This window comes from Anomalospiza imberbis, chromosome 1 (assembly GCF_031753505.1).
Source record: "Anomalospiza imberbis isolate Cuckoo-Finch-1a 21T00152 chromosome 1, ASM3175350v1, whole genome shotgun sequence".
NCBI classification, from domain to species: domain Eukaryota; kingdom Metazoa; phylum Chordata; class Aves; order Passeriformes; family Viduidae; genus Anomalospiza; species Anomalospiza imberbis.
Window position 1 is genome coordinate 107,570,830 of NC_089681.1, and position 27,278 is coordinate 107,598,107.

Below are 27,278 nucleotides of genomic sequence, written 5' to 3' on the forward strand. Positions count from 1 at the left end.
GTTTGGATGTTTGTAGGCTCTGTTAAGTGGTTGTTGGTCAGGATAACCCATACCTGAAATGCTTATCCATGCCAGTGTAGTGCTGGATCTGATGGTGCTCTTGTTGGACATGCCACCGACTGGCATTGTTGGGTTGGCATTGTGTGACATCCTCGTAAAAGAGTTCAGGTCATGAACAACATGGTCTCAGATCCTTATTTTCAGGAAATTTGTGTCAAATCTCTCCAGGCTTGGTGAGGGGCAAATAATTCAAGTGGGTTACCAGCCTATCAGAAAACAGTCTATCGTCTCCAGCCATAAATAATACAATGATAAACTAATGAAAACATTTTGAAGTGGAATCGGTCACCACATCCTAGGACACTACTGAACATAAAGCCCACACTTTGATGAATGTCTAATGCTTCAGATAATATGCTTTTAACATAACAGAGAGATAAGCTCAGGTTGGTTTGTTGGTTTTGTCTAAAAAACTCACTCTTATGAGTTTGAGCCACTATCCTGAATTGTTTCAAAGACAATCCTTTAATCTTTAAAAAATTCTATTAATATAATTACTAGAACTGCACAATAAAATTGAAATGTAGATCTTCATGTATTTATATTTTGTATTTGTTAACAGGAATAATTCCTGAATTCTTATTTATCTGGTGAATTTTTATTCACCTGTTTATATTTTCATTGCTAACCAAAATAAAGACCTAAGAACTCTTCATAAGACTAACAGAAATTCAATTGATCATGTTTTATGAGAATCATGCTCTTGCTAGAAAGATAAAATTTAGTTTGGCTTTTTTAATACAAATTAATTGTGTATGATTTACCTTGATTTACATTATTTTTATATTGCTTTCCTTGACTGTGATAATCAACAGTGAACAGTGTTTCTGTCCAAGCCCCCAAGCATGGCTCAGACATACTACAGTTCTTCAGTGATGCTACAGTTCAGGTGAATTCAGGTAAGTATACTTCTCTTATCTCTGTGAAATATGTCCACAAAAGGTTTCCACCAAGAGAGGAAAAAGAGTCTGGCAAAAGTCTGTGCTGTTCCTCGATGGAGTTGACGACCAGAGCAGCATGACTGATGTCTTCTGCACTGCCTGCCTTGTCAGGATAGCAGCAACCACAGATCCTTCCAGACTGTGCTGTGGAGTGTGGAGTAGCCAGATTTCATGCTACACTCTTTTTTTGGCATTTCTAACATAATTTGTATATAAGATTTGACTATGTTTTGTTTAAGGGCCAAATCCTGCTCCTTTAGAACACTGGCAAATTGCAATTGTTCATTAAGGTCAAGTGATGTATATGTATATATATGTGTGTGTGTGTGTGTGTGTGTGTGTGTGTGTGTGTGCGTGTGTATGTGTGTGTGTATGTGTGTGTGGGAGGTCAGGAAGGCAATAATGGAGTTTTCCTTGGCACCATTCTTTCTTTCCACTCCATGAGAGTAGTCTTATTGCTGATTCTTTCCTCATCCTTTTATTTTTTCATCTTAAGCTGAACACTGGTATATGTATTTTTTCCAAGCGAAAATTGATTTTCATATCATAGACGGTACAAGATATTTCAAATTAAGATGCACTGGGAAAGGGTTATAGAATTGAGAGCTTTGCAAGAGTTTTTTGTTGCTATTTCACAGAATTGTTAAGGTTGGAAGGGACTTCTGCAGATATCTGATCCAACCCCCTGCCGAGGCAGGGTCACCTTCAGCAGGTGACGCAGGAATATGTCCAGGAGGGTTTTGAGTGTCTCCAGAGAGGGACATTCCACATCTTCCCTGGGCAGCCTGTTCAGTGCTCTGTCTCCCTCAATATAAAGAAGTTTTTACTCATGTTGAGGGGGAGCTTCTTGTGGTTTAGTTCATGTCCACTGTTTCTCATCCTGTTGCTGGACACCACTGAAAAAAGTCTGACACCATCTTCTTGGCACTTACCTTTAAGATATTTATATACATGAATGAGATCCCTTCTCAGTCTGCTCTTCTCCAGACTGAACAGGCCCAGCTGCTGCAATCTCTCATCATAAGAGAGATACTTCAGTCCCCTAATTATCCTCATGGACATCCACTGGACCCTCTCCAGGAGCTCCTTGTCTTTCTGGTACTGAGAAGCCCAGAACTGGACACTACTCCAGATGAGGCCTCACTAGGGCTGAGTAGAGAGCCTTTGTACTGTCTGGCATTAAACATTTTATTCAAAACAAAATGAAAATAAAGATCCTCAGCTGGACTTTGCTGCTAATAGTAGTTTGCCTTGTTGAGTCTGTTGCAATGTGGCTAGAGTAAGATATTTTAAAAAATGCCCTAGTGAAGTAGGGGCCCAAAAGCCATTTGTTACAGTGATGTAGACATGTTGAAGCTTTGATGCTGATCGTTAAGATGGTTGGATGCTGAAGATGGATCCGAGGCTTCTGAATCTTCATTCTGGAAAATGTTGGCTTGCTTTGGTTTATCAAATTGCAAAAAATTACAAATAGATCTGACCTAAATCACTACCTTTGTAGCTATTCTTAAATTTGGAGGTGTTTTAAATGCTGACAAAGTTTCAGCGTGCTTTATGAGAATCTGCACACAAACCTTGAGTACGAATAACAGGTATTCCAAAAGTGAGTAATGTTTTTGCAGTGTGGCTACATTGTCTCTGAAGTGGTTTACACAGTGGAATAGTAGTTTTAGTGTTGAAAATAGTGTTAGTTCTTCTTTATGCCTTAGCCAGAAAACCAGAATACCAGTAAAAGTGTAGGACATTACTAACCTTGTCGTGTGCTTATCTTTGAGATAATACTGCAGTTCCTCAATGCTTGCAATTGTAAAAGTTTTGCTGGGCTTTTAGCTGTATCTGTTCTAAGTATCTCCTGTCCCTGGGGGTACTTATTGTTAAGGAGGATTTAGGGTGTTTTCTTCCAAGTACAGTATTATTCAAAAAAACAAGCATTCAATATTCATGAGACAGACCCATAGACAAACTGAAAAACACCCTCCTAACAAAAACTCCTTGGGAAGATAGATGCAGTGTACATAATGCAGTGTACATAGTATCATGCATTATGCATTATGTCGAATATACTGCTGAATTATGGGGCAGAGAATCCATAGGTGTTTTTGTTATACCCTTTTAGGGACAAACAGAATCATATGTACTAGCCAACTACTTGTAAGACCTTACACTGCAAGGCATATCCACTCATATGCATTTCTCATGAGGCCACTGAAAGCTGTAACTCTTGCAGGAGTCCCTGAAAAGATTTGAGCACGTCTAAATATGGGGCTGTGAGCCACAGGAGAGAATCTGAATTGTCCAGTGGCTGTAGTGCATTTTCACATAGATCTTTGCTGGAGAGTCTTATTTTCCCCTTTCCTTTTCTAAAATCAAATATCATGTTTGTGTTTTTTTTTAAAAAATATTTTTCATAGTTCTTTGACTTGCTTCTTAACTTCATTAAAAGCAGGCTAATTAGAGGGAAAATGTCGCATGCATTTATATCATTACCTAACACAGTGAAATGTACTAAGTAGAGAGAAATGGAAGGAAGATCCTTATAGATGAGTTTTGTATTTCTAGCTAGCCCAAGGATGATGAAGCTCATCTTCTCACAGAAAAGCAATGAATTACTTTCTTTTGATCTTGCATAGTTATTTTCTGTCAATCACAAGTAATCTGCTTTGTCCCTGGTACAGACTACTGAACATAATGCCAGACTGTGCTCCCTATCCTTAGCTTAATATGTCTGGAATTACTGGTTAGTCAAAGCTTAAGAAGAATGGGTATCAGTGCCACATCCAGACTGTACACAACTTCTGCACATAAAAATTTGCAAATTTCTGCCATTTGAGTTTCCATCTCCAGCTCTGTTTCAAAATGTGATCTTTTCTTCTTGGCTTTGATATGAAGTCCATACACAGGAGCTGGGTAAGGACTGTAGATGCCAAGCTACCGAAGACATCTGTCTGCCACTTCTGAGAAGGAAAAAAATTAAAAGGCACCCTTGTCCTTTTGAATTACATTGTTCATATGCTCAAAAGAATACAATGCTGACTTCATGTGGCTCTCTACTCCTTCTGGTTGCTGCAGACTGCTCCCTTTGCAATCTCCATATGGAAGATAGCCATCTCACTGAGAATTTTAGCTTCTTCTCTAGAAACCAGTAACTTTTTATCAAACTATATTCTGAGGCATCATTTTGAGTTACCCAAGTCAGTTGTTACTGGATCAAACACTCTGCACTAGGCTGGAGTCAACAGATGATACCAGGTTAAGTTTAAAGTTCAGCTAAAACAAGACTTGTTGCTCTCCCTTCTACACAGGCATTTTGCTCTGTTTAATTTGGGATTTGTCTGGATTAGATAGCAAAATTATTCTTTTTTTCTGTAACAGGATATGAATGACTGGACATGATACATAATGAAATATCTCTATATTAATATTTCATATTCTCAGAGCTGTGAATTCATGCCATGTCCAAGAATTCTCTGAAGTATCTGACAAAAAATAATTGTTTGCGTTTGCTCCATCCCCCTCATACTGATGACACAAGTGCTTGGCTGCTGGAGATCACACCATTTTTCAAAAGTTCATTGTGACTGCAAGTGCCTGGAAAGCTGAGGAATAGGCTGTGAATCTTCACTCTTTCCTTGCAAATCCTGTAACAGTGGAAGAAAGTGAGTTAAATTGGTTTCGTCTTTCACTTTGAAAGTCTGCTTTCGTCTTTTATAGTATTCATATAGGGATTGGCTGCAATAGAGGCTAAATGTGAATCCTAGCAGGTAAGCAATATGCCAGGAATTTCACAGTGTAGACACAGTCCGAGACTGAGAGATGAGGAGCCAGTGCTAGGTATGTTTTCAACCCCAAATGATTAAAAACACTTTTTTCAGCAGTCACTTTTTGAGTAACTGGAAATTAATAGATAGATCAAATGTATGGATTTGATCATGAAATGACAATATTTCTCATCTTCGAGGAAGGGATAAAGGAGAAACAGGAAAATCAAAATTGTGTTTGAGAAGGTGGATTTCAGTTATCTTTGGGAATTCATGGGGTGTTTTATAAGGCTCAGATCTGAAAGAAAAACAAGATGAAGTTAGTTCACAACTCTTTGGTGGATTAATATTTAGGGTACAATTGTAAAATAAGTGTGGAAATAAACCAGCTTGGCTAAGTTGCAAGTTCTTCATTGAACTTCAATACAAGGAATAACAATAAAGAAGTTGGAGTGCAGGTCAAAGAGATGGGACAAGTCTCAAAGTACAACGTGGGTAGGCAGAGATAAAGGTATCAGAAGGGTCAGTGAACACAATGTCATGCATTTAATGAGTGGCATGAAAAGTAACTGGAAATCACTTGAAAAATACATTAATGATAAGACAAAGAGCAAGAAAAGTTTTTGCACTTCTGAGGATAAATATGTTAAAAAGTTAAAATATATTAACATGTTTCTTTTGTATCAGTCTTCACTTGTAGCTCAATAGCAATCTTTCACAATTATTACTAATAACAGCTGAAGACAATCCAGGCCTTTAAGGGAGTACACCAGACCAGATCATCTTAGATGTGCCCTGATATTTTAAGACTATGGCAAAATTTGTCTCTGTTGAACAACTGACCAAAGCTGCTTCAGTAATCTTGCAGGTTCCTGAGTGCCAGAGGACACACCAGATGACTGAAACAAAACTAAATATAGTGCTTCACTTGCTGGAGGACAAGAAGAGTTGGAGATTTATAACTTAACTTTAATTCCCAGAACAAGTACTAATTCTGATAAAGTTTTGTAAAAACCTAGACAATAATGAGGCAGATAAAAGCCTCCCCCCTCCTCTTGCCATCCCTCTGCCTCCTCGCAAATGTGAGAAAAGTAAGTGCAATTTAAAATGTGAAGACATGATCTGACTCTACACAAGTAAACACTTGGTTATAGCAAGCCACGTAATTCTGCTTTCTAGCAGAAAAGCAGAATTTCAATACTGTAACCATCAGGAAAAGTTTCTGTCGCTTCAGATGTGGAAATTACTAGCATCTTATCCAGCATGAATACCGAGCTGCCACTTCAAACAAGCTTTCTGGACTGTCTTGTGTAAGATCATGGTAGTAGTTTCTTGCTGGAGAATGTCTTCCTTTCTTTGATTTTTATGTCTACTTCATATTAAGTATTGCCAGCTTGGTTTTAAATGCAGAAAGAGTTCCACACCCAGGAGCATGTGTTCAGGTTTCTCTGTGTGTGTGTGTCTGTGTGTGTGCAAAGAATACTGAAGCGTATATAAAGAGGAAATCTGCATTCAGGTGTTACCTGCTATTGAACAGAGGATGTGCCACCAAGCCTATAATCGATGTCTCTTGAAGGAAGGAATAAATATTGCATGATGTTCCAGTCATTGCTAGCGCTGTCTCATTCTATTTAATAAGCAGAGGAGGCTGGTAGTGTTTGCCCAGCCATTTCCCAAGATACCTTTTTATACTTGGCTTTGTCACAACGTTACTTTATTGCTTCTTGCTGTGTTAAGGTCCTGCCTTGTCTTGTCTATTCTCCAACTGAAACACATTCGTCAGAAGATCAACTGCTATGAATCAATGGACCTGCAGCTGCAGGAACATTGATTTACCACAGCTGAATATTGGGTCTTATTCCTCACAAATTGCCGATGTCATAAACTATTATGAAGTCAAGTTTAAAAAAAAAGTATCCACGACACAGACTGGAAAACCACACTAATTTTATTTAATAAAAAACTTGAAAAAAAAGTTTGGCATGAAATGGAGACAAGACATATAAAAGGAGACAAGGTGATTATTTTAGGAGAGTGAGTATTCTAGGAGAATGGGTATTCCAAATTATAAGAATAGTGAACAATGCCATGATTTGGTCATTTACATGAGATTTGAGAAACCTCTGGGTTTTGGCTTGTGTTTCAAATAAAATACAATGGGTTTGGGACTTTCTATCCTTTCTCACCAAATGACCTATATGCAGTGTTATTTTGTTACTTTGTCCTTCCCCACATTCCACCCTGGATCTCAAGCATTTTAATTAAAAGCAATCATTCCGTAAGGGTCATTTTTGACTGGACAGCATTTTTCAGTGGAAAGCAACTAACTTGGAAAGTGGGAAGTAATTATCTCTAGAGTGTAGTCATTATTTTTTGTGAGCTCTAATTGTATCCAAATCAGAGCTCATGTAAATCTGGTTTGAAGCAGTGTATTTTTGCTCCAATGCAAGGGAAAATTTGCACAAATCACCAAAACCCCTTGTTAGACTCCGGTCTCCTACCCAAATATCAAAATTAATTGCAAAAGGATTGATTAGATCTTTGTGCACTGAACTCTTTTTGTCTACCACTGAAAAATAAAGCAGAATTTGTATCCTTCCTGTATTGATACAAATACAAATCTTCCCCTAGGCTGGTTTAATAAATATAGCTGTGAAAGGAATTTTCAAGGACATCTTTCTAGTTTGTGTCTCAACTCAGTAGTTTTCTTCCCTCCTTTTTTTTTTTGCCAGTGAAACTAAAGGTAACTTCAAATATTTTATGTTGCATTTCATTAGTAGGTGAGAAGATGCTGTTTGAGTACAGATAAGTGAAGGACAAGAGGGGGGCATCTGGTGTTCTCTAAGGACTGCAGCTTCTGGGCACTTTTCACTGGATCGAGGTAGTGCAGAAATGGGAATGTATTCCCACTTACCTGTAATGAGAGGTAAGTGGAACTTGCTTTCTCACTCTCTTACTGAAAGAAGCTGCTTAGCTTATCAATACTGACCTGAAGTACCAGGCTTTGCCTGTTGGTTTCGTTTCTCATTTGCTTTTCAATTCATTCACAATCAAGATGAAAGTCGGGATTAGACAAAATGCAGTCCTGCCCTTTTCACAGGCTTCTCACTGTTTTAAATCTGTTGCCACACACTTTTAGTCTTTCTTTCCTGGAGAAGTTAGAATTTGGTTCCTGTCTAGTCAAATAATAAAGAAAAGCATCTCTGTTTTTGGGGTTTTTTAAGATTTCATAATTTATCAGAAAAATCTTGGTCATACAGAAAAGGCCTCCCTTTCTTATTTAGTAGTACATGTTTTAGGGTTGACTGTGGACCCAATATGTTTGTAAGTAAGAACAAAAACACATACATGACCACACAGAACTTACTTTGAAATAAAATGAGATTATAAAGGTGGAGAATTTGGGAATCAGATAGATAAGGAACCCATAGCTAGACCTTTTTGATGGGAATGAATTCTGGTTTTGTTTGAATGCTGGAGGTTTAGTTTATTTGTCCAATAAAATGGTGATGGTATTAGGTGGGTAATTTAGAGATCCCTTGCTGAGATTAGAGTGGTTTTTTGTTAAGTTCCGGTAAAACACATGCAAGAGAGAAAACAAATATCCTAGGTACCTTATAACAAGGCTATGAAGAAAATCTGTGTTACTTCAGGGGTTCAGGTATTGAACAGAGACCTGAATAATATGTGAAATTCACATGCTGAATGAGATAGGTTCTATGAGATTAAACTAAAAACAATCAGTGAGCAGAAAGAAGAAAATTGTTTTTAAAAGATTTAAGATAAATCAGAAAGTGAGAACAAATCTACCACCAGTAAAAACAAATCTCTTAAGATCATGAAGCTGAAGGAAAAAACCCACCTTGTCAGCCTAAACCCTGCCTTTAGCCATAACTGCAAATACCTGAGCCTGTCTCTTTTCCCCACCATTTCTCTGCCCTTGTGATGGTGGTAACCATGTAAGTCTAAAGATCTCAATTGAAAATCAGATTTTGGCAAGAAAGATGGAATGTCCTTTCAGTCCCTTGAGATGAAACACGCTAGAAACAGAGAGTTCCTCACAAAACTCCCACTGGGGCAATATCTGTTGTCATTGCTGTTCATTTTATTTTTTCACCTTGGAAAAGTGACTGGGGAAATTAAAAAAGACAGATTTGGTGCCACTGAAAGAGATGACTGTGCACCTAAAAGTGAGGCCTATCATCACATGCTGTTTGGTATATATTGTTATTTTGCCTCATTAATACTCTACTGTGCTGTAGATTGCAGACCACAATGGGACAATGTGTGAATAATTTTGAAAGCCAAATGTTTTTCTGCAGAAGTGGGAATCTACCTTACACATATCTGCATATCCTGATTTTCCAGTAATTGTAAGACAAAGCACAAATCTTTTGATGACTTCAGTTCTGTATCATGACATTCCTTTACAGGATTTACAAGATTATCCCAGTTTACTGACTAAGATTGCAAGTATTGCAGTACTAATCCTGCTATAACTATTTCTGGAACACTGGAGAAATTCTGCTCTTGAAATCATTGAGTGTATAATTCATTCCATCATGTGGTAAGTATGCTTTAGTTACTCTGTACCATACTGCAGCCAAGAAAAAGAAAAGTGTTTTGAAATGTAGCATGTGTAGAGAATGTAAAATTGTTATTAATCATGTCTTCTTCATGTGCTAAACTGTATGTTTGATATACTTAATTCTATACTCTAAGTATAAAGGCATGCAGGCAAAACAGATGCTGATTTCTGTATCTACAGCCTGATCCGTCACCTAATTGCTTGAAGAAAAGGCTAGTTTTCAGTACTTCTTTGTTGTAGCACTGGTCTGTGTTTTACGTTCTGCCCATCTTAAAGGAGAAAGACTGGAAGCCACAGTGGGGTGCATACTCTTGATCACGTGCTCCCTTACCTTTTTCACTAGCTTTGTCTCCACGACTGCAGTTGCAATACCAGAGCACAAGGCCAGATCTCAGTTCTGCTTGTGCTGCATGCTGTATGATATCATCACCTTTTATCACTCTAAACTTACTGTTTTCTGAGTCAAATCTTAATAATATTTAGCTTCAACTATCTTTTTATTTCCCTTAGGATTTTGCCTTTTAGTATTCTACACATTATACTTTATAGACATGACCTGTTTCAGAGTTGATGTCTTAACACCACCTTGACCTAGCTGCTTCTGTTGTCCTGCTGCCCAGGGAATTCTAAGAACCACAGTGATACATTTTTTTTCTTTCTTTCTCTTTGGTATACTGGAATATCCTAGGGAAAAACCACTTGTATTTTCCAGTCTTATTATACCAGTGAAGTGTTGCAGCTGAAATGCAGCTCTGTCTTCTGAGTAGCAGCAGCACCATGTTGGGGTGAGGACTACTGGAAAACCCAAGCCCTCTGTTAGGAATGTTATTCTTTGGGGTGGCTCCAGGAGACAATGCCATCATATTGCCTGGGGTCCTTGTTACACATCTCTGCTGGCCCAGCTGGCTGCAAAATTACTTCAAGGACACCAGGGCTTTATGATGATGCTACCCCTCTCATTAATTTACTGGGCCTTGTCCTGGAGGATCTTTGCTAATTGAAGACTTTTATTAGTGGTCTGTAGTATGGCAATGCTTGTTTATCTCCCATTGAAATGGATTCTTTCTTTTGGGTCTTATGTCTGAGTTAAGGACAAGGATTTGGAAGGTTCCTTCTTTGGGGCTATTGCTGATCCTCTACAAGTGAAATTGTCCCAGGTGAGCTCCCCCACCTCCATCCTGTCCTCCCTTTTATTTTTGTATAGGCCCTCAAAGGAGAAAAAAATTCTTTATGAATATCCTCAGTGAGGAATAAACAGGAAGAGACAGTAACCTCTAAAAGTTTATAAAGTCTTATATGATAAAAGCATCAAAGAACAGTGGAAGAGGTGTCTGCCTTGATAGAAAACTACACAGTTACAGTTTTCCATTAGTTAACAGCTTCCAGCACTGAATGCCTTAAATCAGCTTTTAAAGTAGCAAACAGTTGAGTGCTTTTTAAAATTTAACTTTAATCACTAGATATTGGCTCTATTCCCAGCAAAGAAGCAAACAAAATAACTTGTTTGTGGGCTCTAAAAAAATTCAGATTTGCTTTCTGATGCTTGATTTCTACTTGGGGGAAAAATAATAATTCCTCAAGTCATCAGTTTCATTCTGAGATTAAATGGAATAAAGACTGAATCCTCTCTGGGATGCTTCTCTGCCCTTGCTCTTCCTTGTTTTCTGCAGGGTGTGTGGATATTGGAGATGTGGGCTGGAACCCTCACAGTGGTGTTTCTAAGCATGAAACAGGATTTGTTTTATGTGCCTGCAAGGCAGCACAAAGGCTGAGCATGGTGAATAGTATGATGGTCTGGGAGGACTGGGGAGGGCACAAGGCCAGCCTGGTGCAATCTTGCCCCTGGTGCCTACTGGTTGGACTAAGGAATGATGAAATTTTCATGCTACGTATTCATGTATCAGTACATGGTGGCCTTCCAGATGGATTCCAGTTATGGGCTCTCCAGTACAAGGTGGATGTACTGGAGATAGTCCACTGAAGGACAGTTAAGAGGATTAGGGGACCAGAGCATCTCTCCTAAGAAGAAAGTCTGAGATACCTGGGATTGTTCAGGCTGAAGAGATGGCTTGAGGGGATTTTAATAATCTATGAGTACTGAAAGGAGGGCACACAGAGAATGGAGACACATTCTTTTCAGTGGTGCCCAGTGGCAGGACCAGGGGCAGTGGGCACAAACTGAAACACTCTTATTGCTGCTGGGGTGACTGGGCACAGGTTGCCTGGAGATCTTGTGGAGTGCTTAGTCTTGAACATAATCAAAAGTCCTCTGGACATGTACCTGGGCAGCTGGCTCTACATAGCCTTGTTTGAGCAGGGAGATTGGACCAAATGACCTCCACAGATCCCTTCCAACCTCAACTATTCTGTAATTCTGGGATTTGTACTAGTAAATAAAAAGATCCCTGACAGTTCTTTGGCTCTTAGGCAAGTGGTATGCCATAGGTCATGCTCATACCAGCTGAATTCTCTTTCTCCTGCTGAACACAGTGCCTTTGTCTGTGCTGTGTCCTGGAGCAATCTGGACCTCCTGAGGGGTCAGAGTGGCTGATACATGGCCAAAGCCAAAACTTTGCCTGGCAGTGTACCAGTGTGCTGGACTGTATCCATGACTGTGGGACTGTGTTGAGCCTATGGCCAGTGCATGTTTGATTTGCTAATAAAAACACAGCCTATCAAACCTAGTCTCCATAGTCCAACCACATGAAAGGAAATCATCATAATAATCAAGAGATTTTATGTATAGGTTTTTTCCCTCTGCATTTGTTCATCATTCATAGACATTGAAAGCATCCTGCACTCTGCCTTGCCTTACGACTCTTTTGACTCCCACTGCAACCTGTGCTTCCTGGAGCTTTCCTGATCCTGATCCTGTCCAGGGTTTTTTCCTGTGCTTTCACAAATCATCATTCGGTTCAAGGGATTTTACTGGAAATTTGGTGCTGAGGCATCTGTTTTCCTTAACAGATACCTGAGGCTGTGTAGCTCTACCCGGGGACTTAGTACATGGTTTCTGCTGCGTGGGGAATTGATTGCAAAGGTGTGAAGAAAGTCAATTACATTCCTAATGGGTGCTTAATGTGGAGGCTAATGCTGGCACAGCTTCCCAGCTGCTGCTTTCACTGCAGGGAGAGGGGAGGGGAGAAATCCAGGAAGAGAAAGACAATGAAAAGAAACCGTGGGAAAACTAGACAAATACAAAAGCAGGAGGAGCACAAGAAAGAATAAAAAGAAGAAGGAAATATTATAAAGACAAAGTAGTTCTAGGAAGAAACCTGTGTCTAGCAGAACAGAGAAAGGAAACAGAGCAATGTTGTGAAATAAACAGAAAAATAGAAGGAAAAGGAAAAAAGAATAATGTGTTCTTTCTTGAAATTCTTTTTCCTACTAGCACTGCTCTAAGAACTGTATAAATAGCCACATCCCTAGATTTGTGTTTTGCAGTAGTTGTATTACACATTTTATAGCTTTCAACAGTATTCTAGATGAAGCAGAAGGAGCTTGTGGCATTTTTCTTCCTTTGTGTTCCCCAGTGCCCTCTCAACATTTCTTATGTTCTGCTGACAGAAGACAGTAGGGTTACTTGGCACCCTTCACCCACTAGATTAAGTACAAATGCATTTTGGCAGTGATTCCTGGTAAACTGCATATGTTTTGCACATGGCTTCTTCCCTGTAAAGTTTTGGGCAATATTTTGCTAGTTTTTTCTCTCATTTATGTTTCCTTTCCCTGTGCAGCTGGAATGTGTGAGCATGAGCATTGGTATAGTGCTTATCTTTTGCTAATGTACTGTATGTTTAAAGCTCACCCACACTGATAAGTATTTTTGCCTTCCTCTTCTTTGCCTTATCTGCAGAATCTTTTCTTCCTGTGTTACAGACAAATATAGGTTAGAAGCTTCTGCACAAGGCAACATGTTTTACCAGGCACCAGCAAGGCACTGAGAAAATGACAGTTACGTTTTTTCAGTGCACCGATTCCACACTATTTGCAACCAGGCTGTGTACCCTTCTCATTTTTGAAGAGTGTGTGAGGTTTTGATTCTTTGAAGAAAGGGGAAAACAAAGAGATTATGTATTTGCTTATGATTCCAAACCTCTCATGCAGCCTGTGTTGTGCACAAGCTCTTTTTTCAGTGCTGATCCAGTCTGTTTTTGGAGCCTGGTTTTCAGTCTGTTTTTGTGGTTATCTCCTTCTTTCTCCATTTTTCACTGCTCGCTTGGCCAAGGAACAATCAACTCAACACCTTTGCACAGATAGTTCAAATCCAGGGGATCTACAGATAAGGATGGCCTTCAGGGAATGTCTTCCTTGTACCATTTCAAACACTGCTTCTATGGTGAAAAAATGTTACGAGCTACAAAGTGATGTCTTTTAGTCCTGAGAGATGTAGGCAAGGAATTCTGACTGATACTCTCTGTCCCTTAAACAAAGAGGAGTTCTCTGTATAGCTCACTTTTAGTACATAGATTTTAGGAATCCATATTTTGATAAGATGCTTCACTTTCACCATCTTTATCGCTCATTTGCACTTTGAGTGGTATAGCAACAAAAAAAATATGAAAGCTTCTCACTTCCCAAGCTATTCCTTATGTAACTTTTAAGAGTACTAAATGAATATTGGTAGCTCATCATATCTGAGCTTTTATTGAAGGAAGGGACTACTTCATTAACTGTCTAGCTCTAAGATTTCTTGCTGGCATTGTTAGACCAAAACCGTTGCATGGTTACACTAAATCTTCCTTATACTATGTTGTTGTTCTCCTTGAAGAATCTTCAAGTGCCTAATAGGATTATTTTCTGATGCGCATGCTTGTTTGAAAGGATCGCCAGCTGTCCTGGAAATGCAGTCCCCTCCAGTGTGGTGATTAGCAATGCGCAGGCTTCTGCTGTTTTCCTGTCCTGGTTGTGTTACCTGGGAAATGTAACAACAGCATAGGAAGACAAAAAGTCTGTCACACCAGCAGAGATGCAAAGGTGCCTGTACTGGCATGGCCTGAGAATATGTGTGGGCTGGAATGCATGTGTGGGACAGCTCTTCCTGCCCATGTAGTGTGAAGGGAAGGAGGTGGCCAGGACACCTCTGGTCTTACTTGTGTAGCTGCGGACACTGTGACTCGTTCTGCTGATGTAGCCAAAGACAATGTGGAGTAACTTGGCAGGTGAGAACACATTCCAGACCTGCTCCAAGAGGTGCTGAGCTGTAGTTAGAGGGTCAAAAATGCCACAGAGTGTCTTTGAGAGTTTGGGGTTTATTTGTCTTTGGACCATATTATATTTATTAATTTTACTAAATAAGTAATAGCCCACTGGAAAAAATATACATATTTGGCTAGGAAATGGTTGTCAAAAGCATACAAGCATTTCAAACTCACTCCCTCTGGGACAAAATTGGACCACAAACTCCTGTATTTTTTAACTCTCCTACTCAAAACCTGACAAAGTGGTTTGTTCTTGCTGTATTTAAATATAAAGGAATGAGAATTCTTGCAGAATATAGTTGCTACTGCCAATAATTTCCCTTGAATCTTTCCACTGTACTCAGTGGAAATTATGCCAAGCCTTTTTAAGGCACATAGCAGATTGTGGGACCTATCACTCCTGATATTTGAATTTATTTTGTTTCTATCAAGTATGTATGTTGCTATGAAAAAATATCTGTTAATTGTGTCTTTCCCAGAAAATGCAGTTCTGATGAGGCCTGTACATAATTCTTGATTGTATTACTTTCTAAGTCAACACCTTAATGGAAATAACACTTTGAAGATTTGCAGTAAACAGATGTACTAGACAAAGAGTTGAAGGCAGTTAGAAATGTGGTGGTCTGACCAGCCATGAATGTATTGTAGATCTCTGGGTAAATTTGATGCTACAGGCTGATTACAGTAGCTGCATCACTTTGTTTTCAAATGACAGTCCTCTTCTATACTGTTGGGGTTTTTACTTCGTTCTCTTTTGTTTGTTAGCTGGTGTTTGTTTGTTTTTTTTTTAACAGAAACAATTTACATTGCTAGTGTATTGAAAATTACTTGAAGCTAAGTAACAAGCATTTTATGGCTTCTTTTTTTTAAATTTACTTTCACAGCATTAAAACATAAGGATATGACTGAATAATTCATATTTGTTTTACTGAGGTATTCTCACAGGCAATCAAAAGCTTTCTTAATGGTTTGCTTAGACAGTGATCAGATTGCCTAGACAGTCTCTGCTTGGAATCTTTGATTTGCAGTGCCCTACCAATGTGCTAATGTGGTTTTCTTTCTAGCTGTCTCTGTCATACAAAATCATTTCCCTACCTATAAACTCATAAATACTTTTTCTTCTTTGGCTCTGTCAATTCATATGAATATTTCCTGCTGCTGCAAGTGGTATTGATCTGCATGGTTGTATTTGAGAACATCCTTTTCTCTTTGACTTTGCCACTGATATGCAATCATCTAAAGAAAAACTCTACTTAATTTACATGCGTTTCTCTGCTGGAGACCAGTCATATCTATATGCTATTATGCATCTTATTCTAGCTATATCTTCCTACCTGCACTGTCTGACCATATTGGTTTTATGAGGGAAGATTTCGGTATCAGGGTGGCTACAGGGTTGAATTCTGTGAGAAGGGACCAGGAGCTGCTCCTGTATTGGACAGAGACAGTTCCAGCCAGCCCTTAAATGGACCCACTGCTGCCCAAAGGTGAGCCCATCACTGGTAGCACTGGTGTGATACATGTTCAAGAAAGAGTAAAAAACATTGTGCAGCAGCTGTGAGAGAGGAATGATTTAAATGGAAGAGGAACAGTCCTGCAGCACCAAGGTCAGGTAAGGAGAGGGAGGAGGTGTTCCAGCCACCGGAGCAGAAGTTTCTCTACTGCCTGTGGCAAAACCATAGCCAAGCAGGTTGTGTCCCTGCAGCCCACAGAGTAGATGGATGTGTTCTGAAGAAAGCTGCAGACCATGCAGAGCCCACACTCTCCTGGCAGGAGGTGAAACGCATGTAGAGGAACACACACAGGGTCTGTGATCCATGGGGGGACCTCACTGGAACACTGTTCCTGAAGTAATGTACCCTATAGAAAGGGCCCATGATGAAGCAGTTCCTGAAGAACTGCAGGTCATGAGAAAGACCCACACTGGAGGACTTAGTGAAGGACTGTATCCTGTGGGAGGGATCCCATATTGGAGTAGGGAACAGTGTGAGGAGGAAAGGGCAACAGAAATGAAGTGTTATCAACTGACTGTAACCCCTGTTCTCCATTCCCTGGCATCTCTCAGGACAGGGCAAGTGGTAGAAGAGTTAGGAGTGAAGTTGAGCCTGGGAGTGGAAGGAAAATGGGTTTTATTTCATTCTAATTTATTTCTTGGGAGGAGGGGGGAGTGTGGGGTGATATTCTTTTCACCATCCTACTCTATTTTTAATTGTCAATGAAGTAAATTAATCTTCCCAAGCCAAGTCTGTTTTGACTGTGATGGTAATTGTTGAGTGATGTCCCTGTTCTTAACTCATAAGATTTTTCATCTTGTTTTCTCCTAGTCATGCTATGGAGGGGGTGTGAGAGAGTGGCTTGGTGGATACCTCGTCCTTCAACCAAGGTTAACCAATCACCTTTACCTGAAATTGTCCCTTGTGGTCTTTTGGGCAGACCCTAATTAGGGTTTTACTTTATTGAGTATTTACAAAGAAATGTAACCAGATGTCAAGAGAATATGAATTCTTTCTCACTCCCTAGTTTGCACTTTGTATTTGAATACACAGGGAAGATGAACAAAAACTTGTGGATTCTGGCACTCGATTTGATCTTGTGTAAAATCTGACAACCCCCTCCTAACTTCCAGCTGTTGAGCAATAAGCAGAACAATGTGGCTATGAAAGGGCTTCTTCCTAAAGCATTTATATCTGTTTCAGCCAGAAGTCTACCTTTGTCTACCTACTGGAACTAATTATCTGGGCTGAAATCTCATCTTATTCTGATGCATTTTTTAAATCCTCTCAGACGCTCAATGAATGACATTCCTTTCACTTTCTTTGACATTCTCATACACGGCAATGAGCAGTGGTGGTGCAATGGTTGTTGACACATTAACTGCTAATAGTAATGTCTACTTTAGGCTGAGACAACCATGTAATTTCTTAGATAAGATGAGATGAAAACTATATTTTAAAAGGGGTCTCTGTTCCCAATAAGCTATATTTGCTTGCAACAAAGGCAGTGTGCCAAAATACTGTCTGAAACAAAAATGTCCTCGTATTGCTTGGTGGGGGAAGATTTGCTGTTCCAGGCAAACAAATTGCTAATGTTGTATATCTGAATCACAGCCTTTTTCTGCTGAAAAATAAGCTTTGTAGACGTATGTAATTAATGAAACCTGAAAAGTCTGCTTCTTCCCTTGCAAGTCTTGGAATGGAATGAGAGGATATCCACTGCCTTTCTCCTATTCCCATTAGCTCAGGCTAGACTGAGGCTTGTAAATCCAAATATCTCCATTTGCCACTCAAATTGCAGAGCAAGGGATTCCATTCAGTGGGCAGTCTGAGCAGCAGAGACAAAAAAAATCTAAATGCCTCTGTGTCTAATTTGCTGTGAATTCTCGAGTGCCAAGTAAAGGCTGAGCCAAACAACATTTTCAATAGGAAGAGCTAAAAATCAAGCTCAAATGAGTCTGCAGAACAGGTCTGCACCTGGCTTATCTTCCCATCAGTGAAATCCAGTCCCTCAATGACATGTCCATGGTCTTTACACAGTATCAAGGTAGAATGAAGTGCTTCAGCTGGGATAATTTCTTGCTGTGCCATGATGTAGTCTAGCTGGCTGTTGCCTGTTGTCAAATGCTGAAAACAGAGGCTCATTTTTGGAAGTACCTTATTCCTGTGTACTAGCAGGTATTTCCATGTCTGAAAGCTACCAGCAGGAAATTACTGCTGCTGCTGAATGGACAGAGAATGAGCATATGGCAGGTGAAGCAATTTGTTGCAGGATTCTGCCTAATTTAATTGCACAGCTACATGCAAGAATGAGGCATTAAATCTGAGGCTCTAACATCATCAGAGAACTTCCACTTGTGATGTTGGTGTGAGCTAATGGCTTCAGTCGCTTGAAACTGAGCACATTTTGATAAAAAGTGAAGGAATGAGAGGAAGGTAAAGTGGGCTGTTTTGTATGAAAGCACTAATATGCTCCAGAAGTCATGGTGGAGACTTTTACATATCCAGTTCACTCCCAAGTGACTTGATTTTAATAGCCTGTCCAAACCAAATTGATATTCCTTTCAAGTCCTTCAGAGTATTCAGATTCCACAAGCATTTGTTATGCAACCTAATTAATATGGCTGTACTTAATCCAAAGAATAAATTGATGAAGTTTTACAAAGGCTGATACTTGATAGCAAAACCATTGGTGTTTCAAATAAAACAAGTACAGAAAGTCACAAACACATTAATTTTCTAAGAGAATAATTACAAAAGACATGAGCAGTGCTCAGTGACCTTTTATGTTATATCAGACCATTGTTTAGAGTAGAAACTGTTTGACTGTATTAGGTCTGAGTATGGTGCAGCCACTGGCCTCATATCTAACTTTCTCAGGCAGATGCTTCAGAGGAGCAAGGGAGCTGAATTCCCTTTCCCAATTTGTACTACCCAATGCAGTGTGGGAAAGCTCCTCACACAACTTTCTATCTCAACCAGCAAGTATGGAGTGACTACATCAGTAGATGAGGAAGAGTTAAGGGTGTCATCTATCTGGACTCATATAAATAAGGCCTTGGACACAGTCTCACACAACATCCTTCTTGCTAAACTGGAGATATGGATTTGATGGGTGGACTGTTCAGTGGGTTAGGAATTGGCTGGATGGATGCATCTGGACAGTAGTGATCAGTGGCCCAGTGCCTGGATGGAGACCAGAGATCAGTCATGTCACCCAGGGGTCCATATTTGGACCGGTACGGTTTACTATTTACATCAATGGCAAAGTGGGATTGAGTGTATCCTTGGCAAGTTTGCCAATGACCCCAAGCTGTGAAGGTGTGATTGACACGTGAGGAGTGGGACGCCATTCAGAGGAACCTGGACAAGCTTGAGGATTGGGCTTGTGTGAGCCTTCTGAGTTTCAACAAGACCAAGTGAAAGGTGCTGCACCACAGACCAGGCAACCCCTGGTATCAGCACAGGCTGGGGGATGAAGAGGTTGAGAGCAGCCCTGGGAAGAAGGACTTAGGGGTCCTGGTGGATGAGAGGCTGGACATGAGCTGGCAGTGAACTTGCAGCCAAAAAGCCAAACGTGTCCTGGGCTGAATCCAGAGCAGCGTGGCCAGCAGGGCAAGGGAGGGGATTCTGCCCCTCTGCTCTGGTGAGACCCCACCTGCAGTGCTGTGTGCAACTCTTGGGTCCTCAGTACAGGAAAGACCTGGAGTAGTTAGTGCAGATCTATAGGAGGACAACAAAAATGATCAGAATTTTTGTTTTTTTCCTCTCCTATGAGGAAATGCTGAGAGTATTGGGATTGTTCAGCCTGGAGAAGGGAAGGCTCTGGGGACCCATTACTGGCACCTTTCAGTACTTAGATGCAGACAAACTTCTTAGTTGGACCTGTTGCAATACAAAGGGTAATAGTTTGAAAGTATCAGAGGGTAGATTTAGAGTAGATATAAAAATTCATTTATGATGTGTGTGGTGAAAATGCAACAGGTTGCCCAGTGACATGGTGATGCTCTATTCATGGGAATATTAGAGATCCAATTGGGTGAAACTGAGCAACCTGATCTAGTTGAAGATGTCTCTGTTCATTGCAGGGAAGCTGGACTAAATGCCAGCCCAAGTGATTCGGTGACTCTGGTCTATATTTTATCTTTAACTATGTCTGGAGTCTTTTCTCTAAACAGTTATTTGAGTATTTTACTATGTTAGCTTGGAATGTTCACTGTGACTTGTCTCAGTGGTCCTACATCAGCTGTGGAGCATTTATATTTTGTGGGGTGCTGTTCTGCTTGCCACACAGGTAAGAGACATGGTGGAGTGCACCACACAGCTTCCTTCCGCTTTCTGCCTCTTTAAAGAAAGGGAAGGGGATATGGTGTCCACCTGGGTCTCACCCCACATAAGATCAAGGCCTACTAAAATCCTGAAGATGGGAAGCATGGCTGTCATGGTTTGACACTGGCGCAATGCCAGCCACCCCCATGAAAATGCACCTCCCTAAATAATTGCTGTGAGATGTGATCAGGAACAGAGCAGAGCAGGCCCAAGCTTAATAACAAAGAGAAAAAACTTTATTAAACTACTACTACTATAAAACACAGACACTAAATCCTGGATGAAGACCTTCCAAAACACTCCTCCTCCTCTCACCCAATTTCCAAACAAACCCACAGTGAGACACCACTCAGGATTCCCGATCAAGTTGCCATCTTTCAGATAATCAATACTCAGTCCCTCAAAGGAGAGAGAAGTCTCTCTTGCACCACAGACTCCCCCAGGAAACACAACTGCCACCTTTGTGTTTCCATGTCACACATGGCAACTGCCTGGAGAAAATCTGCCATGATGACACTCTCCTTTCCATGTCACAGTGCTCTCACCACTGTGCATGGACAAACTGCTCATACGGTTTCTTTTCAAGGATGCTTTGCCAAGGACCAAAGAAAAACAACAGTCCAGTTTCTCATCTTGGGACTACAGTCCCAACCCCCCCCCCCGTTTTCCCCTGGGGCCGAGGGTCCAAGAACAGAGATCTTCTTCTCTTCTTCTTCTCTGAAGACAGAGGGCCTCTCCACACCTTCAGTTTTCCTCTGTTCTCTCTACTGCTCTGTTGGTAATCACTGAAACAGGTCTCTTTGCCCACCACTGCATCCCCCTAAATGCAATCTATGTTGCAGGAGAATTTGATTCAGTCTATGGCTAACAAGAAAAGTCCAGCCACAGGCCACTCTATCATCTCCTCCCACTCAAAAATTTCTCTTCCAGCATCTCAGATCCCAGACTGTCTCTCTTCCACTTCAAATCGAAGAGGAGTAATATTTTACAAAGCCTTAATTTCCCAGGAAAGGGTTAAAAGTTCAGACTCCCTGGACGGCTGATATCTCTGCCCAGAAGCCAATTCCCAAGGCCAAGGCTGGGCACCTTCTCTCTCCCCCCCACCTCCTTCTCCTCCGCCAGCAATATTACAGGTGCCGTCCGGACCCTCTGTCTCTTCCCTCTGCTGGGGGGGAATGACAAGGCATCTCTGCTTCTCTCCACCCTTCCGTCCACAGGAGCTGGCTTGGTTCCAGTCCTTCTACCCCTCGGCTCACCTCGACCAGGCCTCATGGCTCCCCCTCCCCCACCCAGCCCGTGGCTGGGCAGGGGAGGTCTGCACTGCACTCTGACCGGAACCAAAGAGAGCGAGCTCTTGGGAGTTCTTGCTTTTACCCCGCTGTGTTCTCAGAGGCGTGTCCATACCTTCAGTGGTCACTCCAGGTGCCAGTATCCAAACCTGACCACTGATTGGTTTGACCCAACTTCCTGAAAAAAATCACTTTCCATGTCAAACCACGACAATGGCCATTCTCTGCAATTTAGCATAATCTGTGAGAGCTGTATGTTTTCCAGTGAAACACTCTTCAGATTCCATGGCACAATGTCTATGGCACTTACTGGGGAAGCAGTACAACATCCAAGAATTGAGTTGGCCTTGAGTTGCTCCCAGGACATGTCCATGGTAGACTGAGATTTCTGCCCGTGAGCAGAAATATGTCCCTGGAGCAGCAGGAGCTTATGCTTTTCTATAAGGGAGAAAAAGATGGGTGTTTCAGCATGGCAGGGAGCAAGCACAACTGCAGCATAGGTAAGGGCAGGAGCCTTGAGAAAAAGCTCAGCAGAGCTTCTACTCAAACTCCTTGCAGCTGAGCTCCAAGGCTGACCAAGGCTTCTCAAACAGCTCTGTCTTCTCAGGAAGATGGAGTTCAGTGCAGGCAGCTCAGCTCCCCGGATGAATACCATGGCGTGCTTCAGACACTGTTCTTTGCAAGCAGATGCTCACAACTTCAGACTGGGGTAATAGTGCTGCTTCAAGGGACTAGCACGTACCCAAACTGCTTTGAAATATTTTCTGAGGCTGTATCTTGTTGGGGAAGATGCTGAGTATTAACACCAGTGATAATCTGGCATTGAGCCATGGCTGGGACATGAGGGCACTACCAGTCCTTAGTCTCCCTGACCAGCCTCACCTAGGGCCTCCACCCATACCTTCTGCCTGTAATCCCAGGAGCTCCATTTAAGCTGGGGCTCAGCACTCACTCCTACTCTGAGATATGTAACAGGTATACCTGGTTCTAGTCTTGTCTCTGGTCCTGCTTCTTAGAGCGTTTCTGGGTCAACATTTTAGGTGCCTTTGTCCCTAGTGCTTTCTTTTGGATGGATATTGGACCCATTTTGCAGCATTAATTCTAGCCCTGTTTGGCCTGATCTGCTGTATGTGTTTCCAGGTCATACCCTGGACCTGGTTCATTACCTTGCTTTGTCTGAGACTATAAATAGACTCTGGTATTATCACCATGCCTGCCTGCTGTGTTCAAACCCTCTGGAAACATGCCCTGATGAGTGAGGGCACTTCCAGTGTTGTGGTCACCTTTGGTTCCTGGCTTATTATGCCTTGTGGAGCTGCTCTCCTCTTGCTGCTCTCATACAAATAAAATGAAATTGCAGGGCTGTCAGTTTTATTCTCCTTTTTTTCCCCGTGAGTGCAGGAATAAACAGTCCAAATAATTTAGGATGTCCTTCTTTATAAAAAGAATAAGAAAATCTACAGTGACTCTAAGTGAAGGATAAAAGATAATACTAAATAAGAGTAACAAACGTTTAAATTGCTACATACTCACTGCTCTGAATATAGTCTGATATTCATATCTGAATATGATATTTGCTTTTATATACTTACCAAAATTCTTTGGCAATAGGTTTATGACAGCACTGTGTACTCCAACAGTCTCTTTCAAGCAATATTTTTTTCTGTTTTTTTATTCAGCTGTGAAGATTCCCTGCAGGAAGCCTCTCTGAACTATGGTAGCTATGGTCCAGAAGGAAAAAGAGCCCTTCAAGAATAAAATAAGGGATGAGATACTTCATTCTACTTCTGTAAAAGGTAATGATAATTATTATGGAAAGAGCTTGTACTATACTGAAGGAGATTAGGTTGTTTTTTTTTTTTTTTTAATAATAATAAAAAAAAAGGCTAAAGCTGGCAGATCCTGGATCCTGCAAGGTAAGGAGGATAAGAAGGATGAGTCTGTGGTGTAGGCTCACAGGGGATGCCGACCATACAGTAGATCATAATGCAAACACACAGTAGACTCCTTTCATTTTTGACTGTTGTGTTTGTTTGTGTTTTATTTTTTAGTGCTGAAAAATTTTCAATGATTTTTAAAAAATTGTTTCCTATTGTGCAAAGCTTGCTTATTGTTCAGTTGTTCAAAACAGCAACCTAGTTTATGCCTTCAGTTTTGAGCTTTGACTGTAAGCTGTGATGGACAGGATAATGGTGGTAAAGCTTGTTTCTGAAGTAACCTCTAGTCTTCAAGTGCTAAAAGAGAAGCAAGAAAATATACCAAAGATTTTAAAATGCTGTTTCCATGACATTAAGCTCAAGTAGAATTAACTGAAAAAAGAATGGCCACGTGCTGAACGAGAATGTGCTCAGAAGGGCAGTTGCTTTGTACCAAAAATTGCACTGAGAGGTTTGCAAAGATAATTAGCATTTTTGCGTTACTGAAGTTGAGGGGTAAAGCAGAGTTGGGCTATGTACAGCTTATTGCACAAAAGAACTTGTACTGATACGGGAATGTTGTTGTTTTCCACTGCAAAAGGTTTATACTGGACTTTGAGACCGTGACAACGACTGTACTCTGTATCACTATAGCTTAAGCTCTACAACCCAGTCCCTGTGATTTTTGCCAGTAAAACTGACATTGTGTGAGGAAATCCTGCAGCTCATCATGTCTCCAGGCTAATGTCTATATTAGCTTCTCTACTGCAAATTTTTAGGGAGTGATTAGTGTCCAACAAATTTGCTTTACAGAAAAAGGTGGGAAATTCTAGTGATGGTGAAGGACTCAGACGTCTTTTAAGCATTTGCTTTAGCAACCTCAAATATACTTTAATGCTCCAAACGGAAAAGCACAGGCCAGGAGCATTGCAGAAATCCAGAACCTTAACTTAAATTATGTGACAGGAAATCCTTGGTGAGACTGAGTATGGAACCCTCACAGGGCCTTCTCCTGTGCAGGAGAAGGAGATAACTTGTATGGAATGCAAGGAGAAAGGGCAGTTGTGGAAAGGACATAAAGAATGGCAGAGCAAAGATGGGTTTGGGGAATACCGGGGGATTTTGAAGTAAGAAGTTCCCAATGTTCTAGGAATATGAACCTTATGTGGGAAAGATTTAGAGAGTTTCTGAGAGAGACTTAGGGGTGTAACTGGTGAAGGGGAGAAGCTGGTGTATAGCAAATGGGCTTCCACATGGGCATCCCTCCACAAGAGGGAGGAGGTGAAGGTAAGGGAATCTTCTTGAGAAGAGGTAGGAAAAGGTTTGTTACAGGAGAGGACTGTGGCATAAGCAAGACTTTTTCTGGGAGACTTAATGGGAGCAAATTCTCCCTCTAACTTGATGGACAAAAAATTATTTTGGTGTGAAGTGCATGAGCACAGGGTATCTTGATTTCAGAAACTGGATTTTGAAACAGGGGTCTGGTCTGGTCATCCTTCTCCACTGCTGAGGACACATCTGGAGTGCTATACCACAGTCCTGGGTTTCATGGCCTAAGAGACAAAAAGCCATATTGGAACAAGTCTAGTGAAGGACCATAGGTATGAATCAGGCCTTGGAGCACCTGTCATCCAAGGAGAGGCTGAGAGCTGGAACTGTTTAGCCTTGGGAAAAGAAGGCTCAAGGATAACTTATCAAGTATTTTATAAACATTTGGTGGGAGAAGAAAATATAGAGGTAGACTCTTTCCAGTGCTTTAAAGGACACGAAAACAAGACAGGGGGAAATGACTGAAAAATGAAATAGAGGAAATTGCACTTGAATGTAAGAATAGTCTGTTTTGCTTCTAAATTGTAATCAAACACTGAATAAGCTGCTCAGAGGTTGTGGAGTCTCTGTCCTTAATGATCCTCAAAGCCTGAGCAACCAGCAGCAGTCCACCCTGCTTTGTGTAGGGTGTTTGGAGCCTCTACCCTCAGCTGTGCTCTGACTCTGCAAGTGTGTTGTGCATATCTGTTTTCTACACTTGAGCATTTTAAAGCTTCTTGGGAAGGACCTCGAGAAAACACAGTGAACAAGAAGACAACCTGAAACCTTATCAATATGAATGGGAGCTTTCCTCCTGAATGAATATATTTATTTCCTTCATTATGAAAATCATACTTGAATTATAGATAAACAAATGGTAATATGCAGCCCTCATAGGGAATGGAAAATGGTTTGGGAAATGGATATTACTGTGTTCTTATGAATCCTTTATTCACCTAAGTGAATTTGTGAGTGTTACTCACAGTAAATTGCTTATGAGCAAATTCGATATAGTTAAGTCAATGTCTGCAGAATCTGGGAATTGGAGGACACATTCCTGTCTCTGATTTACTCATCAACCTCCCTTTGGCTTAGCAAGGGTGGCATTTCAGTCATGATTTTTCTGACTAATAGCACACTTTACGGAATACACTGAACAAATTAATAACATAATAAAAAAGTAATTCAGAGTTCAGTTTACCTTCATGGTCACTAAGGAATCATGTCTGGACTTGGATAAATACGGGAAATCCACTATATTTGTTAGAGGAGAATGAGAATTTTTCTCTTAAGGAGGTAATCTACTCCATATTTATGAATATCAAAGAACTGCTGAAAATACAGGAATTAAGAGTGGTGCTGTTGTGGATTAGAATGTAGGTGAAGCCTTTCAGTGGGACACGTCAGATGACAGTATCACCTACATAAATTTTAAATTAGTCCAGTGTACTCTGGGCCCTAAATGTTATGTGACTGATTTGAACAGAACCTAATTGTTTGGTGGTTTTTTTTACTTTCTTCTTTATCTTTTCACCTGCCTACAGGTCTTGCTTTAATATTATGCAATTGGAAGTGCACACAGCATGAATAAAATGAGTTCTGATTTACAAAATCCCTTTGTTTGTTATTGCTTAAGAATCCTGATGAGCAGTAGCAAGCCAGCTTTTAGATGGGTGGCAGCTGTAGTGAGAAAGAACTAATTGGGAAGATAGAGACATTCTTTAGCAAAATTAGTGCCAAGTAGAGTTCTGCTCTGGCAGCAATTTTTAGCTTTGTTTTTTTTATATAAAAGCATCAACATTAAGGTACTTCAATAAAGAAATATTTCAGTGGATTTTTTTCTGATTAATTCCAGAGTCCTTTAATGGCAAAGATGTTCATAACAGCTGGGTCACTTGGGGGGTGGGGGGGAAGCACTGGAAAATAAATGTGTTTTTATTGATACATGTGGTTCATATCATACATGGTTTATATACCTACTTATTTCTCACATAAACCTTTAAAACAGTGCATTGCCTGTCCCATACCCATTGTATAACATCCTTTCCACAGGATTCTTAAATTCTCAGTTTCCATTTATATCACCCAAAGATAAGAATGGCTGATATGATGTCCGCCTGGTATTTCCAGAGATGAGTCTCTTCTAAAGCTCCAAAGCTGTTTTTTTTTTTTTTCTATTAAAAGTCATCTAAATTTGGTGAATCAATAATTCCGTGCTTTCCAGATGTGCAGCTCTTCATAAAAGCACTGTTCAGCCTCTGTGTCAGTGACAGCTTGTGACCAGATGTCAGAGTTGCTGAATTTTCAGGATTCTGCGATCACCACCATACATGGAGGACAGATCTATCAGAAGGGATGGTGAACGCAACTCTGAGCACACAGTGCAAAGGCCTGG

General features: G+C 40.6%; 1 long non-coding RNA gene across 1 annotated transcript; it reads left to right on the forward strand.

Moving 5' to 3' along the window:
- Positions 1–424: 424 nt before the first annotated feature.
- On the forward strand, positions 425–23,511 carry LOC137482112 (uncharacterized). The gene is made up of 3 exons (XR_011003899.1): positions 425–959; positions 10,439–10,504; positions 23,339–23,511. It is a non-coding gene; the product is annotated as an uncharacterized lncRNA (long non-coding RNA).
- The last annotated feature ends 3,767 nt before the right edge of the window (positions 23,512–27,278 follow it).